Source organism: Erythrolamprus reginae, chromosome 11 (assembly GCF_031021105.1).
Source record: "Erythrolamprus reginae isolate rEryReg1 chromosome 11, rEryReg1.hap1, whole genome shotgun sequence".
NCBI lineage: Eukaryota > Metazoa > Chordata > Lepidosauria > Squamata > Dipsadidae > Erythrolamprus > Erythrolamprus reginae.
In genome coordinates this window covers 14864908-14886001 of record NC_091960.1, presented here as the reverse complement: position 1 = coordinate 14886001, position 21094 = coordinate 14864908, and the positions used below count along the sequence as shown (strand labels likewise).

Sequence of the window (21094 nt, the reverse complement as noted above, 5' to 3'; positions counted from 1 at the left end):
CAGGGATCAAAGCTATCTCCATGCCATGGAAATGCGAATGCTCCGTTAGGTATCGGGCATCTCCCTACTTGACCACATCGCAAATGACACCAGTCGACAGCATTTTGGTGTGGTGCCAATTATAGAGAAGATGAGAGAAGGACGACTCCACTGGTATGGACATGTCCAGAGAGTAGTAACATTCACTGTGGCCAAGACTGCCTACCAGCTGGAAGTCAATGGCCAGCAACCTCATGGGTGTCCAAAACAGAATGGCAAGACACTGTCAACAAAGATGCAAACTGCTGGCCCTGTATCTTGGAGATGCAGTTGACCATGCAAAGTAGCATTCAATGATCTGAAAAGTTGGCCTTTCATCTGAGGGAATAGGCTAGGGAGGAGGAGGAGAAGGCTTGGTTATTGAAACGGAAGTCCAAGTGCTGCCTTTATGTTGGTTGAGGCAGGCAGGATCCCCTTGGGTCCCATTTGTTGGGGGTCAAGAGAAAGGGAGGGTTTTGCTTCTCTTTCTGCTCAAGATCCCCATGTACAATTTGGGGCCCACTGTGTGACAGAATGCTGGACTCGATGGGCTTTGGCCTGATTCAGCATGGCTCTTCTTAGGTTCTTGATATTATGTTCTTATGTTGGCATGTGTATGAGAGAGTGATCCAGATTGCCTGGCTGGATTATATCCTATAGGTGGATTTGGGCCTAAAGTGAGACTAGAACTCAGTGTTTCTAAGTTTCTAGATTGATACATGTGCAAAATAAACCAATAAGGATTAATTTTTTCAGTTCAATTTTCATTCCATTGTGTGCAGAAATGTTCAAACTTGTTTCCAGGTGAAAAAAGCTTTCAAAAAGACCAAATATAAGTACCTAAAATGATCAATTTGCAGTCCGGGTCAAATAGACCCGGAACATAAGATTAAGGAGTTTTTTTGAACTGAATAGCAGGGTTAACCATTGTACCAATGTAGCTCGCCTTTGGAGAATTTAACGATGATTTTAGCGGAAAAAAATTCAAAATGGTTGAAGATCATAAACATTAGAGGTCTTTCTCCCTGTTTCCACGGGAGTTACATTTCAAGTTTACTGCATCTTGAGATAAATCTAGTTTGTTGTACAGTGGAGTGCTTTTATGCCATGAACCATGTACGCATTTGAATATTGCAGTTACATGTTTCTTTCACAAATCAGGTTAAAAATGAAGTTTTGTATAAGGGAAGACTTGAGTTAAGGGGAACTCTAGGGCACATTTTTATGTGTTTTCATTTGTGGACAGATAAGAAATCATATGGGACAGATTAGTAATGTGGATGTTGATGTGATTGGAAAAAATCTGCAGGAGACACAGTGACCTTATAGATGAAGCAATCATCTTCTTCAGGATTGTGACATCTTCTAGGATCTTAACCAGTTTCAGTAGGTTCTAAGCCAAGACTTGGAGGGGTAAACTCCCAATTCAGTACACTTGTGCCTCTGTCCAAGGTGCTGACACTGAATTCATTGTGTGTTTCAACTTATGCCTGTTGGGTTCTGCATTTTGTATGTGGTTGGGATTTTCAGGAACTTTGCAACCCTCTCTTTCCTCTGTAGCTACTGATTATTCTGTAATCTGTTGAAGTATTTGTACAGATTCTTTTTCCAAACATCCCCATTCCTGTGGTTTTGTATAAAATATTAGGATGACTCAAGGGTGGGCAGCAGGCAGGACGGGGTGGAATGCAGTTCCACCAGTGGAAATGAAGCTGTGTGCCCAGCTCCAGCTGACCATCCCACCCTCCCATCCTCCTCCTCGGAAAGCAGCAGGGAGACGAGCACTGGCAGGAGTTGCAGGGGACCCATTTCCTCCCCCTATTTTCTCAACAGCTGATCGGCACCTATTCGCCTAGCAACCCAGCCTGAGGCAGGGGGCAACCCAGGAAGGAGAACACAGGAAAGGTGAAGCAAATTGTCACCCTAGAGAGCGACACTGGTGAGGTTGTTAGTTGAGGACTTAACTATTCACCTGCACGATGATTATTATTCAAGCCACTCCCACCTGGTCACATGGCCAGCAAGCCAGTCCTACCCAGTCATGTGACCATCAAGCCACACCCACAAAATAAGCCACACCCACAGTGTGGCAGTAAAAATTTTGGCTGCCCATTACTGGGATGACTACTTCGTGATTCGGTCCAGCAAGTATATTTAACATAGATTTAAGTGGCTAAATTCAAATAACATGCTAACTCCTATAGGTGGATTAACAAAACACAACTGATGTGTTCATCTAGCAAGTTGTGCTTAATGGATAGACCATGATACAATTAATGTGGTGGCCCAATTTGTCCAGTTTCTACAACAAAATGAACCCCAAATCACATTTTGTTGAGCAAGTGCAAACAGTGAGTTAATTCAGTAAACCATGATTCGCTGATGTTCCTTGTAATGATTATTTTGCTAATTCAGGTTTAAAATTGCAAGACAACTCTCTCTTGTTGTATACTCTGTTAGAGTATACAACAAGTAGAAATATACATAAAACAGATTTAGACAATAATAATAGATGAATTAAATACAGTACTTATAAATATATCTATTTACTACTTTGCCTCTACCTATTAGATCAATAGAAATCTCTACTTATTTAGATCTGTTTTCGTCTTAACCACCATAAATGCAAATATATATATATGTTTTCGTAGATTTTCACGGGTACAGGTATGACGGTCTTGGTATATTCTGGTTTCTTCCCGTGTAGGATTTGGAAATTTCTGGCGACGTTTCGACGAGGTCCCACTCGTCATCTTCAGGCTGGTGTTTCTGTCCTTGTTCTAATATATATATACACGCACGCACACGCACGCACACACACACACATATATCTATTTATTTCTCTTTATCTCTATCTTTAGTTTATTGAAATGAACATATTGCATATTGAATTGTAAATAGGATTTGCAACGAAAATGGGTTATGATTCATAAAAGACTACCAAGATGTATTTTTTCTTTCTTATTTTTTTGAAAATCAATAAAAAAATAGAGACAACTCTCTTCTAGGTGATATGAATAGGATTCTATTTGATTGGAAAGGCAACAATTCTATCCCCTTAATAACACAATTTAGTTGAATTGGCCTTCTCTGAAGGTTTAATGAGAACATTTGTTCAATTTCTTTGCATTAGGTGTGCATCTCTCTGCAGCCCTCTCAGTAGTGATTCTCTGTGAAATGGACTCATTTGGTAGTGTCCTCTTCCAATGAATTTCCAGCTAATCCTAATACTTTAAACCCCCACCCCAAATAACTAGTATTTTGCAGGTGTATAGGTCTACAGTTCTCAAGGAAATTGATGTTGTATTCTTAATATATTTGTGGCCACTAACCAGATGTCTGCTTTCAGACAAATGCTTGACAAACATGTAACTCAGTATTCTACTCAAGTACAATTCCCAATGTGTCTTATCATTCTCCATGTTGGCAAAGTTTGCTGGAAATTATAGTTCAGCAGCTACTGGAGACTCGCATATTCCTGACCCCTTTACGTGCTTAAATATAATCCCATTATTTAAGAAGATTTGTAGCCTGAGTATTTTTAATAAATACACTATGCTCTTCTCATGTTCTTTTTAATATGTGTCTCTGAAGATCATTGCTTGTTAGAAGTGATTATCTTGCCAAGTTGTTTTCTTTTGATCAGATCATAAAAGGAGATAACAAGTTAGGTGAGCTGGGGAAGGTACTGGCCTAGAAACCAAGATACTCTGAGTTGAAATCCCAGCCTAGATATGAAAGGCAGCTGGGTGATTTTGGACCAATCTCCAGGAGACTGTGAGTTCTAGTCCTACCTTAGGCATGGGTGATTTCTCTCAGCCCCCCCCCCACCTCATATTGTGGGGAAAATGGGAGGAGGAAGGACCATTAGATATGTTTGTTGCCTTGAGGTACTTATAAAAATATTCGAGGCAGGATAAAAAGATTTATTTATTTATTTATTTATTTATTTGTTTATTTATTTATTTATTTATTCATTCATTCATTCACTCACTCACTCACTCACTCACTCACTCACTCATTCATTCATTCATTCATTCATTCACCCATTTAATTTATTCGACTTCTATGCTGCCCAATCCCGAAGAACTCAGAGCAGCTTACATAATAATATAAAAATACAAAAAATAATATACAATGCAAAAAGATCCAAGCAATAAAAAGAAGTCAAATATAACCTCTAAAACTAACCCCATGATAAAACCCATTTATATAAAAAATCAGTCAATCATATACAGTACATACACACCATTCATAAAGTTTGGCCATGAAAGATGTACAACTCATGCCCCCCTAGGCCATTTAAGGTTAAATAAATGCATTGGTTTAACGTATGCAGCTGAGAAATAAATTTATGGTGTTAGAACTCCAATCATAAGTACATTCCCATTGAGCATTCTAATTAACTATAAGGAAACATCAACTAGTAGTACTTTCCAACTTCTTGTAAGTTTTTCTTAACTAAAATGTTGAGTAGGGGCGTGGGTGGGGGGGAGAGAAGGAAATGCATAGATATCTCAGTTCTGACACATGTAAAGAGTCTTGGTGACAAGTCTATTTAAAGCTCCGATTTGAATCCAGCCCTCTCAGAGAGTGACATTTATTAAACTTTAGCTGTCACTCAAAACAACTTTCCATAGAGCTGCAATTCCCCCTCCCCTCCCATACACACACACAAACAATACCCCTTTAATAGTTCGGCAGTGGGATAATAAACAGCAATAATGGTGCTCTGGCTTTTAATTGCAGAATGAGTGAAGGGAGGAGGCAAGCTGACTCGGAACCCAGAGCAAATCTGGTCTGCGTTCAATCTCAAGACAGCTGCAACTCCACCCACGCCCTTCTTGACTTCCTCCCTTTTCTTTCAATGAAAGTAAAAACTTTATTTCTAGCTTCGGAGGGCTCTTCCAAAAATATGGAAAAGCTGTCAAGTTGAAAGAAGGCTCGGAGCGTTCACATTTTTTCAGATTCCACGTTTATTAAAAAATGAGATATGAGAATGTCACAGGAGAAGATTCCAAAGGTGGTATTTTTTCCTTCCAAAATGCAACTGGACTTTCTTTGTTTTCTCTTGAAGAGGTTTTGCTTCTTGCTCAAGAATGGCTGAGAATGGAAGGATTTATATTTCTTGCAGGCATCTGGTCGTTGAAGCCACCTGGGCATTTATCTGTGCTCTCAGGGTCACCTGAATAGTGCAGATTTATTATTAATGTTTAATTTTATTATTAATGTTTAATATTATGTCACATCAACACTCCACAGTCTGCATTGGTTGCCAATCAGTTTCTGGTCACAATTCAAAGTGTTGGTTATGACCTATAAAGCCCTTCATGGCACCGGGCCAGATTATCTCAGGGACCACTGCCTTCTGCCGCATGAATCCCAGTGACCAGTTAGGTCCCACAGAGTGGGCCTTCTCCGGGTCCCGTCAACTAAACAATGTCGGTTGGCGGTGCCCAGAGGAAGAGCCATCTCTGTGGCGACCCCGGCCCACTGGAACCAACTCCCCCCAGAGATTAGAATAGCCCCCACCCTCCTTGCCTTTCATAAGCTTCTCAAAACCCACCTTTGCCGTCAGGAATGGGGGAACTAAGATAACCTTTCCCCCTAGGCTTTCTACAATTTATGCATGGTATGTTTGTATGTATGTATGATTGGTTTTATAACAAGGGTTTTTAGCTGTTTTAGTATTGGATTTTTACATTCTGTTTTTGTCACTGTTGTTAGCTGCCCCGAGTCCATGGAGAGGGGCGGCATACAAATCCAATAAATAAATAGATAGATAGAATAGATAGATAGATAGATAGATAGATAGATAAATAAATCAAATTTATATGCTGCCCAACTCCAATGAAAAATAAATACTTAATTAAAACCCTAATAAAAACCATACTTATCTTTCAATGTCACTCATGGCTGGATCTGGACAGTATCACATTCGATCAATGGCCACAGACCTGCCAGGTCTTAACAGCTTACCCAAGTGTATGACATTATGACCATATATTCAGGTTAATGCTATGACATTTTTTAATGAGTCAAATTTGCAAAACCTGTGTATGTGTCAATGGGATGCCTAAATCAAATTGTTAAAATCATCTACCAAAATGTATAGTTTCAATCTACCAAGTAAATTAATATAAATGTAGATTTATTGGTTTAGACATTTTGCAGCAATAGAGAAAGACCTTATTTCAACTTTTAATAATGCTATGTATGTATGTGGGGGACAAATGGATGCTAGCCAGACAACTGGAAGGGACTTGATCAAATTCAATTCACTTTACATTGTCTTGATGGGTGTGGAATCTTCTTGGAACTATTGAAAGGATTGTGTTGACTTGGACAAACATGACCTGGTGAATGAGAAACTCTATAGGCATTTAGGCTAGGGGAGACTGTTCCAAGTTTCAATTAGTACATGAATCATAAGCTCTTCCTGGAGAAAGAGGTCCTAGTGATAGTAACCCATTGTCAGCAGGGGGGGGGGGGCAGGGCTTTGGGACAGCAAAAATGGCTGCATATGATACACCAACATTTCCACCCTCTTTTTTTGGGGGGGGGGGGGGAGATGTGTCTTATACTGTACTCTGAAAAATACGGTATGCATATATACATATTAATCACATATAAGAGTCTTATCAAGCAGGAAAACAAACTCTATCTGGCCATTAACTCTTGTCTACTTTATTAGGCATATAGAAACTCCTGTTAACCCCGAGGTTACGAGGATACTGGGACATGTAGTTTAATAACAAATGGGAAAACACTAGGTTAGGGAAAGCAAGTAGATAGATCAGGGGTGAAATTCAAAAAGAAGACATGCTAATTATTATATACAAAACAACAAAAGAGGTACATAAATATTTACATAAGAGCAATAAGAATCTTATTGCTTATTACGTAAGTATTTGTGTACCTATTTTGTGGTTTTATGTGTAATAATGGTTATATTGTCTTTTTGTAGGTCATTAGGACAAAGAAGTGATGTCAACTTGGCCATGCCCATCACCCGGTCATGTAACTAAGCCATGCCCACCACTCCTTAAAACCCACCTCTGTCGTCAGGCATGGGGGAACTAAAACATCTCTCCTTTGCCCATGTTGTTTTGCCGTTTGATTGATTGACTGTGTGCCTGTTTTTTATATATATTGGGATTGTTTTATGAATTTTTTAACTTAAAATTGTAATTAGATTGGTGGGCATTGGATTTGTTACTATGTACTGTTTTTATTATTGTTGTGAGCCACCCCGGGTTTGCGGAGAGGGGCGGCATATAAATCCAATAAATCTAATCTAATCTAGTTCAGGACTATTGTGGAGTCTTGGTGCTTTTGGAACATGGTTGTTTGCTTGCAAGCAGACACTTCATTACCTAGCTAGGTAATATCATCAACACTAATGTGTGTGAGGTATGGTCCCTGTTTATATGCCACACTTGCACTGCTGGTGTTCCTGGGAGATAATGCTTTTCTCCTTGGTAGTTCCTTGATTAAGGTACATGATAATCAACTATGGAATTTATTTCAGCCAAAATGCATTTCAACTGGTAACTATCTTTTGAAGTCCAGGATCTCGCAGAAGTAGCAGGAGCAAAACTTCAAGAGTTGTAAACCTAATCCTTCGTAGCTTCTGCTCTCGCAATCTCACACTACTTACCAGAGCTTACAAAACTTTTGCCAGACCCATCCTCGAATACAGCTCATCTGTTTGGAACCCATATCGCATCTCAGACATTAACACCCTTGAAAATGTCCAAAGATACTTCACCAGAAGAGCCCTTCACTTCTCCACTCAAAACAGAATACCCTACGAGACTAGACTTTCAATCCTGGGCCTAGAAAGTTTAGAACTAAGACGCCTTAAACAAGATCTAAGTATTGCCCACAAGATCATATGCTGCAACGTCCTGCCTGTCGGCGACTACTTCAGCTTCAACCACAACAACACAAGAGCACACAACAGATTTAAACTTAATATTAACCGCTCCAAACTTGACTGTAAAAAATATGACTTCAGTAACCGAGTTGTCGAAGCGTGGAACTCATTACCGGACTCCATAGTGTCATCCCAAACTCCCAACACTTTACCCTTAGATTATCTATGGTTGACCTATCCAGATTCCTAAGAGGTCAGTAAGGGGCGAGTACAAGTGCACTAGAGTGCCTTCCGTCCCCTGTCCTATTGCTCTCCTATATCTCCTATTCCTTTCTTCTATTCCTATATCTCTTCTTCTATTCTTTCATTGATATGTTCTATTACTATATCTTCTTTTCTATTCTTTCATAGATATATTTTACTATGAGTATCTCCTCTATAATCTTCAGCATGTATTTTACTATGTGTATATAGATATATACCCACTAAAACCCTCATTGTGTATTGCACTAACTAACTAACTAACTAACTAACTAACTAACTAACTAACTAACTAACTCCTGCCTGTTTTCTTGTTTAGTGGTTCTCAACTCTTTGCAACCAAACAGAGTCCTAAAAAATTAGAGGGTGGTTTGAGATTCACAGGAAAATAAAAATAGACCCTTTAAAAAACGTCCTGGACCAAAATAACCCAATTTGCTGACCTTTTCCTGTTATTCATTAAGCATCACAAAATGTATGCTTGCCAGCCTGACAGGTCATGAAATTGAATAAAGATACTGTAACCTGTGAAAGCCATACTTTCCCCAGCTTTAAAAGAGTAGGTTCAATTATTTGCAACAAATACATTTTTTAAGAATCCAAGTTTTTATTGTTCTGCCTTCTTCGTTCAAAGCTTTTTATCAGAAGACTGTAAGATTATTCTTTTTTGAGGTTCAGCTTTTGGCATGATGGTCGAAATGTCATTAATATGGCTTCAACTTGCTGCGAGACAATTCCACAGTTCAATTTAAGTATTTACTTTTTAAAAATATTTTAATTCTTGTCACTTACATTTCATTTTTGTCCGTCCTTTTGCACCCTTTCTTTCATTATTCTCTAGAACAGGGTGTCAAACTCATGGTATCACATGAGATACAGTGGTACCTCTACTTACGAATTTAATTTGTTCGATGATCAGGTTCTTAAGTAGAAAAGTTTGTAAGAAGAAGCAATTTTTCCCATAGGAATCAATGTAAAAGCAAATAATGTGTGCAATTGAAGAACCCACAGGGAGGGTAGAGGTCCTGTTTCCTCCCAGGAGATTCCTAGACAGGCCCCATGGAGGTTCCTCCCCACCTTTTCTGGCCCTATTTTCTCCCAGGAGATTCCTAGAGAGGGCCCATGGAGGCTTCTCCCTGCCTTTTCTGGTTACAGTTTCCGAGGCTCGGGTTTGTAAGTGGGAAATGGTTCTTGAGAAGAGGCAAAAAAAAATCTTGGACACCCGGTTCTTATCTAGAAAAGTTTGTAAGTAGAGGCATTTGTAGGTAGAGGTACCACTGTATTGGGACTTCGCTAAATGGGGCACGACAATCACATGACGCAACCAGCCCACGAGCCACAAGTTTCACACCCCTGCTCTAGAAAGCATGCAGAGGAGAGCAACAAAGGTGATTAGGGGACTGGAGGCTAAAATATATAAAGAATGGTTGCTGGAACTGGGTATGTCTGATTTGATGAAAAAGGACCAGGGGTGACATGATAGCAATCTTCCAATATCTCAGGGGCTGCCACAAAGAAGAGGAAGTCAACCTATTCTTCAAAGCACCTGAGATCAGGACAAGAAGCAATGGGTGGAAACTGAACAAGGAGAGAAGCAACCTAGAACTAAGGAAACATTTCCTGACCGTGAGAACAATTAATCAGTGGAACAATTTGCCTTCAGAAGTTGTGAATGCTCCAATACTGGAGGTTTTATAAAAGAGATTGGACAAGCATTTGTCTGAAATGTTATAGGATTCCTGCCTGAGTAGAGGGTTGGACTAGAAGACCTCCAAAGTCCCTTTCAACTATTCTATTCTATTCTATTCTACTCTATGCTATCCCTACCCCTACCCCTACCCCTATCCCTACCCTTATCCCTACCCCTACCCCTACCCCTACGCCTACCCCTATCCCTACCCCTACCCCTATCCCTACCCCTACCCCTACCCCTATCCCTACCCCTACCCCTACCCCTACCCCTATCCCTACGCCTATCCCTACCCCTACCCCTATCCCTACGCCTATCCCTATCCCTACCCCTACCCCTACGCCTACCCCTACGCCTACCCCTATCCCTACCCCTACCCCTACCCCTACGCCTACCCCTACCCCTATCCCTACGCCTACCCCTACCCCTACCCCTACGCCTACCCCTACCCCTATCCCTACCCCTACCCCTATCCCTACCCCTACCCCTACCCCTATCCCTACGCCTATCCCTATCCCTACCCCTATCCCTATTCCTATTCCTATCCTTATCCTATTCCCATTTCTTCGATATTAGTGTAACCTTTGTCTCATGGTGAGTTGGCCATGCCACGTTGTTCTAGACCCAATACAGTGCTTGGGTTTCGAATTGGTCACCTTCCAGCAAACCCAGCGCATTAATCATTAGGCTGCTGTTCTTTCTCGGATTCCTGTCTCACAATGGGCACTGGCTTTAGTTTCCTAACTTCCTCTTGGCCGTGGGTCTAATCTGGAAGCTCACCTCTTTTTAATACAAAGCCTTGAGTTCAGTGGAGAAAAGGCAGGACACTGATGTAAAGAACTATGAGGGTTGCCCAGAAAGTAATGCACCACATTTTTTTTCTCAGCCTACAGTAATGGTATGAATGCGAAACTTTAGATATACATTATTGGAATTGTCAGGAGTGTGTGTATGTAAATTTTGCATTTCTTCAAGCAGATAGCATAGCTGCAGCAGTGTTTCAAAATGGCATTCTGTAAGTGATGTACATTAACAAGCAGCGTGTCGTCATTGAATTTCTCACTGTGGAGAAAAAAACTGTTTGGAACATTCACAAACCTTTGTGTACAGTATATGGAGAATTTGCAGTGGACAGAAGTACAGTTAGTTGCTGGGCACAAAGGGTGAGGCCATTAGACCAATGTTTCCCAACCTTGGCCACTTGAAGATATCTGGACTTCAACTCCCAGAATTCCCCAGCCAGCATTCGCTGGCTGGGGAATTCTGGGAGTTGAAGTCCAAATATCTTCAAGTGGGCAAAGTTGGGAAACACTGCATTAGACGATGGTTCAGCAGAGCTCCAAGATTTGCAGACCAGAACAAGGAGTGGTACCAACATGGCATACACACCCTTGTGTCTCACTGGAGGAAGGCCATAGAACGGGACGGAGACTACGTGGAAAAATAAGGAGTGTAGAAGAAACATCATTCTTGTGTGTAAGTTTCATTGTGTTCAATAAATAATTGTTGAAGAAAAAAAATGTGGTGCATTACTTTCTGGGCGACCCTTGTACATCATCTTCCGCATCTACAGCCTTGGGTAGATTTTTTCCATCCATCTGTCCTCACAGCGGGATCTGCAACAGTTCTGGTCTCCTCACCCCCTCATAGTAGATGCTTAAGCAAATGGAGCTTTTTGGTCAAATCCACAGATTGACAACTTGGCTCCTAGACGTCTGAACCGGCGCCTTGGCCACCTGTTTTCAGCCAGTGGCCTTGGCTGAACTGGCCTTGCAGCCAGGGGAGGCTGCCTGCACCCTCCCCAGCCTCCTCCTCCCCTCCAAACTGGAGCTGTCAGACAAAAAGCTGCCATGCTTTTCTCCATCCTGCCATCTGTTTCAGGCGAGCATTGTAGCTTTTGTGTTGCCCAGCCGAGGTAATGTTCTGTAGCAGCTTGGAATGGGGAGGGAGGGGGACGGCGTGGTGGAAGTGGAAGAAAGCAAAATAATTCTCTTTTCATGTGATGTTGACCCCACTCACCCTCCAAGGTGTCAGTTTGGAGAGCCCCCCACGTCGATCTCCTTGCTGGTCCATTTCCAGGAGCTCTAAAAGAGCATTGAGGGCACAGTAGCGCAGGGAAGCATTGCTTTTTTTTCCGCTGGTGCCAGCCAGCTCTCTCTCCTTGCGGGGTGAAAACCTGATTTTAAATATAGAATCCTTCATTGCCATAACGACCATAAGAGGTGGGTTTTTTTTTTTTTTAAAAAAATAAAATTAAAGAAAGCATTCCAGTTTGAGAGGTGGCAAAGTTCTACTGTTACCCAACAGGCAAATCGCGGCTTTTTAATTTCTTTTTTGCAAATTGCTCAAATAAATAGATAGATAGATAGATAGATAGATAGATAGATAGATAGATAGATAAACAAATTGCTTAGGGTTTGTTATCTTTAAAGGAGGCTGGGGAGAGGAAGAGGAGGGATGAGAGCGAGAGACTACATCCATGGAGGGGTTTCTAAGCCTCCCTTTGGCCTTTGGATGCCTGACATGACCACACTTTATGCAGCAGTGAATGAAGTGTGTGTGTATGTATGCACGCAAACGTGTGCATGTCTGTATATGTGCGATTTCCTCTCCCTCTTGCTTCTATCACCCTAGAATCATCAGACTGTAAAACTCATGGTGGGTAGATAGTAGGAAGGAAAGAAGGTGAGAAGAAGAAAGAAAGGTTGGAAGGAGAGGAAGGGGAAGGGAAGGAGGGAGAGAAAGAAATGAAGGAGAGAAAAAAAGGAAGGAAGGGAGAGAAAGAGGAAAGACGGAATGGAGGGAAAGGAAGGAAGGAGAGAGAAAGAGAAAGGAGGTAATGGAATAGAATAGAATAGAATAGAATAGAATTCTTTATTGGTCAAGTGTGATTGGACACACAAGGAATTTGTCTTTGTTGCATATGCTCTCCGTGTACATAAAAGAAAATATACATTTGTCAAGAATCATGAGGTATAACATTGTATTTTTTGGAATTATAAGATGTACTTTTCCATTGAATGAATGCAGGGAAAGGAAGGAGAGAGAGAAAGGAAAGGGAGGGAGGGAGGAAGGAATTATGATTTCACCAGAAGCTACTCAATTTTAAATCACAACTACTTCTATTGTTGTAAGGAAGCTAGAATTTGAAAGACTGAATGTTACGGGGAATGATCACAGCAACCAGATATTCTCTGAGAACAATCTGACAAATTTGTCTGTTGTCACAATTTTTGAAGTGTTTTCAGTGTGTATGATTGAAAGAGGGGGGAGGGAAAGCCAAGCCACCATGTACTTTTACAAAAAAAAGGGGGTTCCAGGCATCATTGTTCAGGGAAATAATATGATATGATACAGTATATGGTAAATGACATAATATTTAGTATAATAAAACTGAGTACAATGGTACCTATACTTAAGAACGCCTCTACTTAAAATTTTTCTAAATAAGAACCGGATGTTCAAGATTTTTTTTGCCTCTTCTCAAGAACCAATTTCTACTTAAGAATCCAAGCCTGGAAAAATTTCCCAGGAAATCTGAGAGCGGCACAAAGGCCCAGCCAGTTTCCTGCCATTCTGCCTTTAATCCTGGCCATCTTGGGCTTTTCTGGGCTGCCAGAGGAGCCTTAAGGAGGCTCCCACCCAAATTCCGAGCTTTTATTTCTTTCCTAAAGGGTTTGCACGCATTATTTGCTTTTACATTGATTCCTATGGGAAAAATTGCTTCTACTTACAAACTTTTCTACTTAAGAGCCTGGTCATGGAATGAATTAAGTTCTTAAGTAGAGGTACCACTGTATATGTTTTTTTTAAAAAAAGGGAAAGAATCTAAGAATCTGGTTTGATGCAGACTTTTGTAAAATAGTTAGATGTGATTAATAATTCTCAAAATGATTCAAACTGTCTAGACTCCTCACAGCTTGAATTCATTGAGCCATATTGTTACACCACCATCTTCATGCTCTGCTTCTTTCCCCCTTATGCCTATTTAAAGGTCCTGATATCAATCTTTTAAAAGCCTAAAACTGAGGTTCATAAATTTGCAGATCAGGAGTCTTGTGGTGCTCAGAGTATCTTTAAAGGTGGCCACTACATGACTGTTGTATGTGATGGAAGGTATTTAAATAGATGGAGGCAACGGGATTAACAGCACTGAAATAACTTTAGATTTTGACTTAACCATTAAGTCTAATCATTTGTAATCCTCAACATATAACCATTCACCTAGTAATGCTTCGGAGTTACAATGGCACCGAGAAAAGTGCCGACACAATTTTTTTACACTTCTGACCGTTGCAACATCCCCATCTGAATTTTGATCACGCAACCACAGGGATCCTGCAGCGGTCCTGAATAAGTGTGAAAAATGGTGTCGTTGAAACATCAAGTGGTCATTAAAGGAAAATTTGTAAGTCAAGGACTACCTGTAGTTGCCAGGAGTGGTCAGGTGGTTCAATACTTCTGAAGCATCATGCATGGAAAATGTGGGTGCTAAAATGGCAATTTCCAGGGGCAGCTACCATGCTGGGAATGACTAGAATAGAACTTTTCTCCCCATTTATTTATTTATTTATTTATTCAAGTTTTATGCCGCCCTTCTCCTTAGACTCAGGGTGGCTTCCAACATGTTAGCATTAGCACTTTTTAACAGAGCCAGCATATTGCCCCCACAATCCGGGTCCTCATTTTACCCACCTAGGAAGGATGGAAGGCTGAGTCAACCTTGAGCCGGTGATGAGATTTGAACCACTGACCTGCAGATCTACAATCAGTTTCAGTGGCCTGCAGTACAGCACTCTACCTGCTGCGCCACCCCGCCACCCATTTGCCAGTACTCCAGTATTAATAAATGTTTGGAGTGTTGTAAAAGTGGCTGTGTGTTGAAAATAGAGCCACTTCAGAGTTGTTGTTTGGAGAAGAAATTTGATCCTGCCACTTGCCATGCCGGAGATGTTTCTTTTAGGGGACATAGTGGGTGTAAAGCAAGGATGTTAAACTGGATTTCTTTGAGGGCCAGGTCAGCATTGTAGTTCTCCGTGGGCCGACTGGAGTGGGGGCAGTGAAGGGCTACCAAATTTTTTACTACCACACTGTGGCGTGGCTTATGCAGGACACCCTGCATTTTCTTTCAACATCTTTCAGTGCAAATTGGGTGCTCTGGGGTGGAGCTCCATTTTCGCTACCCCACTGTGTTTTTCCCCTGTTCGTGCAGTAGCCCACCCCTGGGTGGGGGAGACAGGATAATGCCTCCTGCAGCACTTTACCAGCCAAAATGGGCTGTGTTGAGGCCTGTTGAGGCCCCCGTGTGGCCTGTTTTCAGCCTCCTCCGGCTCCAGCAGGACTTTGTCAGCCAAAAAAAGGTTGTGCAGAGGCCTCCTGAGGCCTTCACATGGTCCAATTTTGGCTGGCAGAGTGCACCAGGAGGCCAGAGAAGCCAAAAATGGGCTGTGCAGGGGCTTCACCCAGCCTATTTTAGCCGGCAAAGACACCATGGGCCGGTCCTTTGATATTTCTAGGCCAGCCCTATGGACTGGATTTAAGCACCCCATGGTCCTTGAGTTTGACATCCCTGGAATAGAACAATCAATAATAATAATAATAATAATAATAATAATAATAATAATAATAAAAATTAGATTTGTATGCCGCCCCTCTCCGAAGATTCGGGGCGGCTCACAACAATGATAAAAACAATATTATAATGCCACAAATCTAATATTAAAAAACTAAAAACCCTATCATAATTAAAAACCAAACAGCACATACATACCAAACATAAATTATAATAAGCCTGGGGGAAAGATGTCTCAAATCCTCCATGCCTGGCGGTATAGGTGGGTCTTAAGTAGTTTATGGAAGACAAGGAGGGTGGGAGCAGTTCTAATCTCCGGGGGGAGTTGATTCCAGAGGCTCTTCCCCTGGGGCTGCCAGACGACATTGTTTAGTCGACGGGACCCGGAAAAGGCCAACTCTGTGGGGCCTTATCGGCCGCTGGGATTCATGCGGTAGCAGGCGGTTCCAGAGGTACTCTGGTCCAATGCCATGTAGGGCTTTAAAGGTCATGACCAACACATTGAATTGTGACCGGAAACTGTAAAAGAACCTTGGCAACTTGCAGAGGTATAGACTTCAACTCCCAGAATTCATGCTAGCTGGGGAAGTTTAAGTTTTACTAAACGTATAGGCCGTCCAACTCCTGACGGACTCTGGGCAGCATTCTGGGAGTTGAAGTCCACACCTCTTCAAGTTGCCGAAGTTAAGAAACACGGATCCTTAACACGTCGGAGATCCCAGCTGCGAGTCCTTCATATTGTGTCTCTTCAGATGGGATTTATTTATTTTTTTAAACGTGACTGAGCAAAAAGAGCTTGTCAGGATTTTGCAAGCGTGCCCCATGCTGTGATGCTCTGGCTCATCATTTTGGAATGCTCGCCTTCTCCGAACATTTGCTGTCTCAGCCGACCCAGCCGTTGCCTTCTGGGGCATTTCAGCTTCTGAGCCAATGTCATGTCATCACTTCTAATCTCACGCCTGTGATGCATGATGGCTTTTCAAAGAGACATCCGATCTTCCAAGGCAAATGCTGAGCAACACAGCATGAAGCACAGCGGCCTCAATAGGAAACAGTCTGGACGCCTTTTATTTGGGTTAAGCCTCACTGCATTTAATGCAGTTTACTCTCAAGTAAGTCAGTCAACCACCTGTTCTTCAAAGCAGCGGTCTCCAGCCTTGGCAACTTTAAGACTTGTGGACTTCAACTCCCAGAGTTCCTCAGCCAGCTTTGCTGGCTGAGGAACTCTGGGAGTTGAAGTCCACAGGTCTTAAAGTTGTGAAGGTTGGAGACCACTGTTCCAAATCATCTCAAGGTGGGACAAGAAGAAACAGATGGAAACTTACCAACTGCAATGTACTGGATTATTTATTATTTATTATTTATTATTTATTATTTATTATTTATTATTTATTATTTATTATTTATTATTTATTATTTATTATTTATTATTTATTATTTATTATTTATTATTTATTATTTATTATTTATTATTTATTATTTATTATTTATTATTTATTATTTATTATTTATTATTTATTATTTATTATTTATTATTTATTATTTATTATTTATTATTTATTATTTATTATTTATTATTTATTATTTATTATTTATTATTTATTATTTATTATTTATTATTTATTATTTATTATTTATTATTTATTATTTATTATTTATTATTTATTATTTATTATTTATTATTTATTATTTATTATTTATTATTTATTATTTATTATTTATTATTTATTATTTATTATTTATTATTTATTATTTATTATTTATTATTTATTATTTATTATTTATTATTTATTATTTATTATTTATTATTTATTATTTATTATTTATTATTTATTATTTATTATTTATTATTTATTATTTATTATTTATTATTTATTATTTATTATTTATTATTTATTATTTATTATTTATTATTTATTATTTATTATTTATTATTTATTATTTATTATTTATTATTTATTATTTATTATTTATGTGCCGCCCCTCTCCGGAGACTCGAGGCAGTTTACAGCATATTAAAAAAAAAACCAATAAAAATATCCCAAATTCCAATTTTAAAGTTAAAACTAACTAAGCTAAAACTTGAGGTCCTTCAAAATCAATCACTCCCATTCAAACAATCAAACATACATTTACATTCATCAGCCAGGGGAGTAACATCTAATATCCCCAGGCCTGTTGGCACAAGTGGATCTTCAAGCTATATACAGGTAGTCTTTGACCTATGACCAGAACTCAGCCGAACATTTGTGTTTTTAAGCGAGACATTTATTAAGTCTTACTTGAGCCCGCGTGGCGCAGCAGGTAGAGTGCTGTACTGCAGGCCACTGAAGCTGACTGCTAGATCTGCAGGTCAGTGGTTCAAATCTCACCACCGGCTCAAGGTTGACTCAGCCTTCCACCCTTCCCAGGTGGATAAAATGAGAACCTGGATTGTGGGGTCTATATGCTGGCTCTGTTAAAAAGTGCTATTGCTACCATGTTGTAAGCCGCTCTGAGTCTAAGAAGAGCGGCATAAAAATCGAATAAATGAATGAATGAATGAATGAATAAATAAATAAATAAATAAGTGAGTTTTGCCCTATTTTATGACCTTTTCTCACCACAGTTGTTAACTGGATCACCGCAGGTGTTAAATTAGCAACACGGTTGCTAAGCTAAATCTGATTTCTCCACTGACTTTGCTGGTCAGAAGGTCGCAAAAGGTGATCACGTGACCCCAGGACTGTCGTAAATAGGAGTCAGAACTTTTTCTAAAATGTTATAAGCTACCCCGAGTCCACAGAGAGGGGGGGGGCATATAAGTCCAATAGATAGATAGATAGATAGATAGATAGATAGATAGATAGATAGATAGATAGATAGAGATAAAGAGAGAGAGAGAGAGAGATAGGGTTGTCTGGTTTTCCTTTGAAGACGTTTCACTTCTCATCCAAGAAGCTTCTTCAGCTCTGACTCATTCTCCAGCTCATTTCCCACCATCCAGTCAGAGCTGAAGAAGCTCCTTGGGCGAGAGGTGAAACGTCTTCAAAGAAAAACCAGAAAGTCCAGTTGCCTCTTGAAAAAGTACATTTGGGACAACCATGACTTGGATGACTGAAAATCTCCATAGACGATGAATCTGAATGTTAAACTCTTTGTTTTTAAATATAACAATACCACAAATAAAAATATGTAAATGATAACTATATGTACACCAGGAAAGAGACCCGGAAATACGTGTGAATAACCTGCAAACAGAAGGTTAAATCAAACTACAAAATCTGATAATGTACAAAGGTACAATGGTATAAATACAATATCTTTGTATGTAGTATATGTTTATAGGTATGTTTACATTGTAAAAATAGCAATACCATTTAGTGTCACCTTCATCTGTCATTGCTCTTTTATAGAAAGGTTCCAGAAAATAAATTGACTCTGCTTCTTGAGGAAGTGTTTTATTTACAAAGGTAGACAAGCATCGCCAATGCCTCAAGGAAAACAAGCAAGCTTTGTTTTCCCATTCAAATTGTATTTCTCATTTCTCCACCAGACTCACGTTTCTGGATCAACTTCCTCTTGCTCATCACTTGGCGTTGCGGAAATCGTTTCATAGGAATCTGAAGCTAGATTTTCAAAGGTGAGAGGACTCTTAATCAAGTATTTGTTCTCATGGGTTATGATTGTCTGTTTCTCTTTATGGTGGAGAAAATAAAAATCTTATACCGAAAAAAAAAGAGAGGAAGAAAAAAGAGTTAAGGTACAATGGAAAATAAATCTAGTGGTTTTGTTTACCGATGAGATACTAAATTAAAGGATACATATGAATCCTTCAACCCGGATAAGACGGAGTGGCTGTGGGTTTTGCCTCCCAAGGACAATTCCATCTGTCCTTCCATTACCCTGGGGGGGGGATTTATTGACCCCCTCGGAGAGGGTCTGCAACTTGGGCGTCCTCCTCGATCCACAGCTCACATTAGAGAACCATCTTTCAGCTGTGGCGAGGGGGGCATTTGTCCAGGTTCGCCTGGTGCACCAGTTGCGACCCTACTTGGACCGGGACTCACTGCTCACAGTCACTCATGCCCTCATCACCTCGAGGCTCGACTACTGTAATGCTCTCTACATGGGGCTACCTTTGAAAAGTGTTTGGAAACTTCAGATCGTGCAGAATGCAGCTGCGAGAGCAGTCATGGGCCTACCTAGGTATGCCCATGTTTCACCAACACTCCGCAGTCTGCATTGGTTGTCGATCAACTTCCGGTCACAATTCAAAGTGTTGGTTATGACCTTTAAAGCCCTTCATGGCACTGGACCAGAATATCTCCGAGACCGCCTGCTGCCGCACGAATCCCAGCGACCGATTAGGTCCCACAGAGTGGGCCTTCTCCGGGTCCCGTCAACTAAACAATGTCGGGGCCGGGGGAAGAGCCTTCTCTGTGGCGGCCCCGGCCCTCTGGAACCAACTCCCGCCGGATATTAGAACTGCCCCTACTCTCCTTGCCTTTCGTAAGCTCCTTAAGACCCACCGGTGTCGTCAGGCATGGGGGAACTGAGACATCTCCCCCGGGCATATACAGTTTATAGAATGGTATGTGTGTATGTATGTTTGTTTAGAAAACGGGGTTTTTAAAATGTTTTTAGTAGAAATTTAGATTTGTTGTAAATTGTTTTTTCACTTTGTTGTGAGCCGCCCCAAGTCTGCGGAGAGGGGCGGCATACAAATCTAAATAAACATAAACAACATAAACAAACATAAACTTCAACACAGTTGTGGAGTGCCACAGATTCTTCATTCCTGAAATATGCACGGCAGAATGGACAAGTAGCTGCAAAAAACCTGGACTTTCTTTGTTTTTCCTTGAAGATGTTTCACTTCTCATCGAAGAAGCTTCTTCAGTTTTGAAGAAGTTCTGAAGGAGTTTCTTAGATGAGCACTGAAATGAGAAGTGAAATGTTTTCCAAGAAAAAGAAAGTAGGTCCAGGTGCCTTTTGAAAAAGTACATTTGGGACTACCATGACTGGATGATTGAGAATATCCATAGACATTTAACTGCAAAAAAGGTTATACATGTACATAGATGATCTTTGTTGGTGGTGTTTGAGGAAACATCTAACCCTCCCTTTTTAATTAAGTGTCAGGTAGGCAGTTCCAATGTCTGAAATGATGATGATGATGATGATGATGATGATGATGATGATAATAATAATAATATAACAACAACAACAACAACAACAGAGTTGGAAGGGATATTGGAGGTCTTCTAGTCCAACCCCCTGCTTAGGCAGTAAACCCTACACTATTTCAGACAAATGGTTATCCAACATCTGCTTAAAACCTTCCAGTGTTGGGGCATTCACAACTTCTGGAGGCAAGCTGTTATGTTGCAGACAAGTGCTGTGTTTGTGTGCATTTTTCAGAGTTCATGTGTGAATTTAATCATCTGATCAACTAGGTTCACAAAGTCATCACAAGGGCTGTGTGTTTTTGATTCAGAAACAAACAAAATATTAAAAAGTTATAGTTATGTAGTTATTTACCAAGCACATCTAAATTATATTAAAGTAACCAAAATATCTTTACAGTCCCCATGACATGTCACAAATTTTGAGCACCCCTAATGTTTGGAAATTGAAAGTTGAAAAATTTAACACTGCCCTAACATTCTGTGCAAACTAGACCACGATAACC

General features: G+C 40.3%; 1 protein-coding gene across 1 annotated transcript in view; it reads left to right on the top strand.

Annotated features, from left to right (window-relative positions):
- The window catches only part of HIVEP3 (HIVEP zinc finger 3), a 286250-nt gene that overhangs the window by 126829 nt on the left and 138327 nt on the right, over positions 1-21094 (top strand). Inside the window, exon 2 of the mRNA XM_070764121.1 lies at positions 18956-19042. The gene's annotated coding sequence lies outside the window, so the exon portion shown is untranslated. The remainder of the gene's footprint in view (positions 1-18955; positions 19043-21094) is intronic.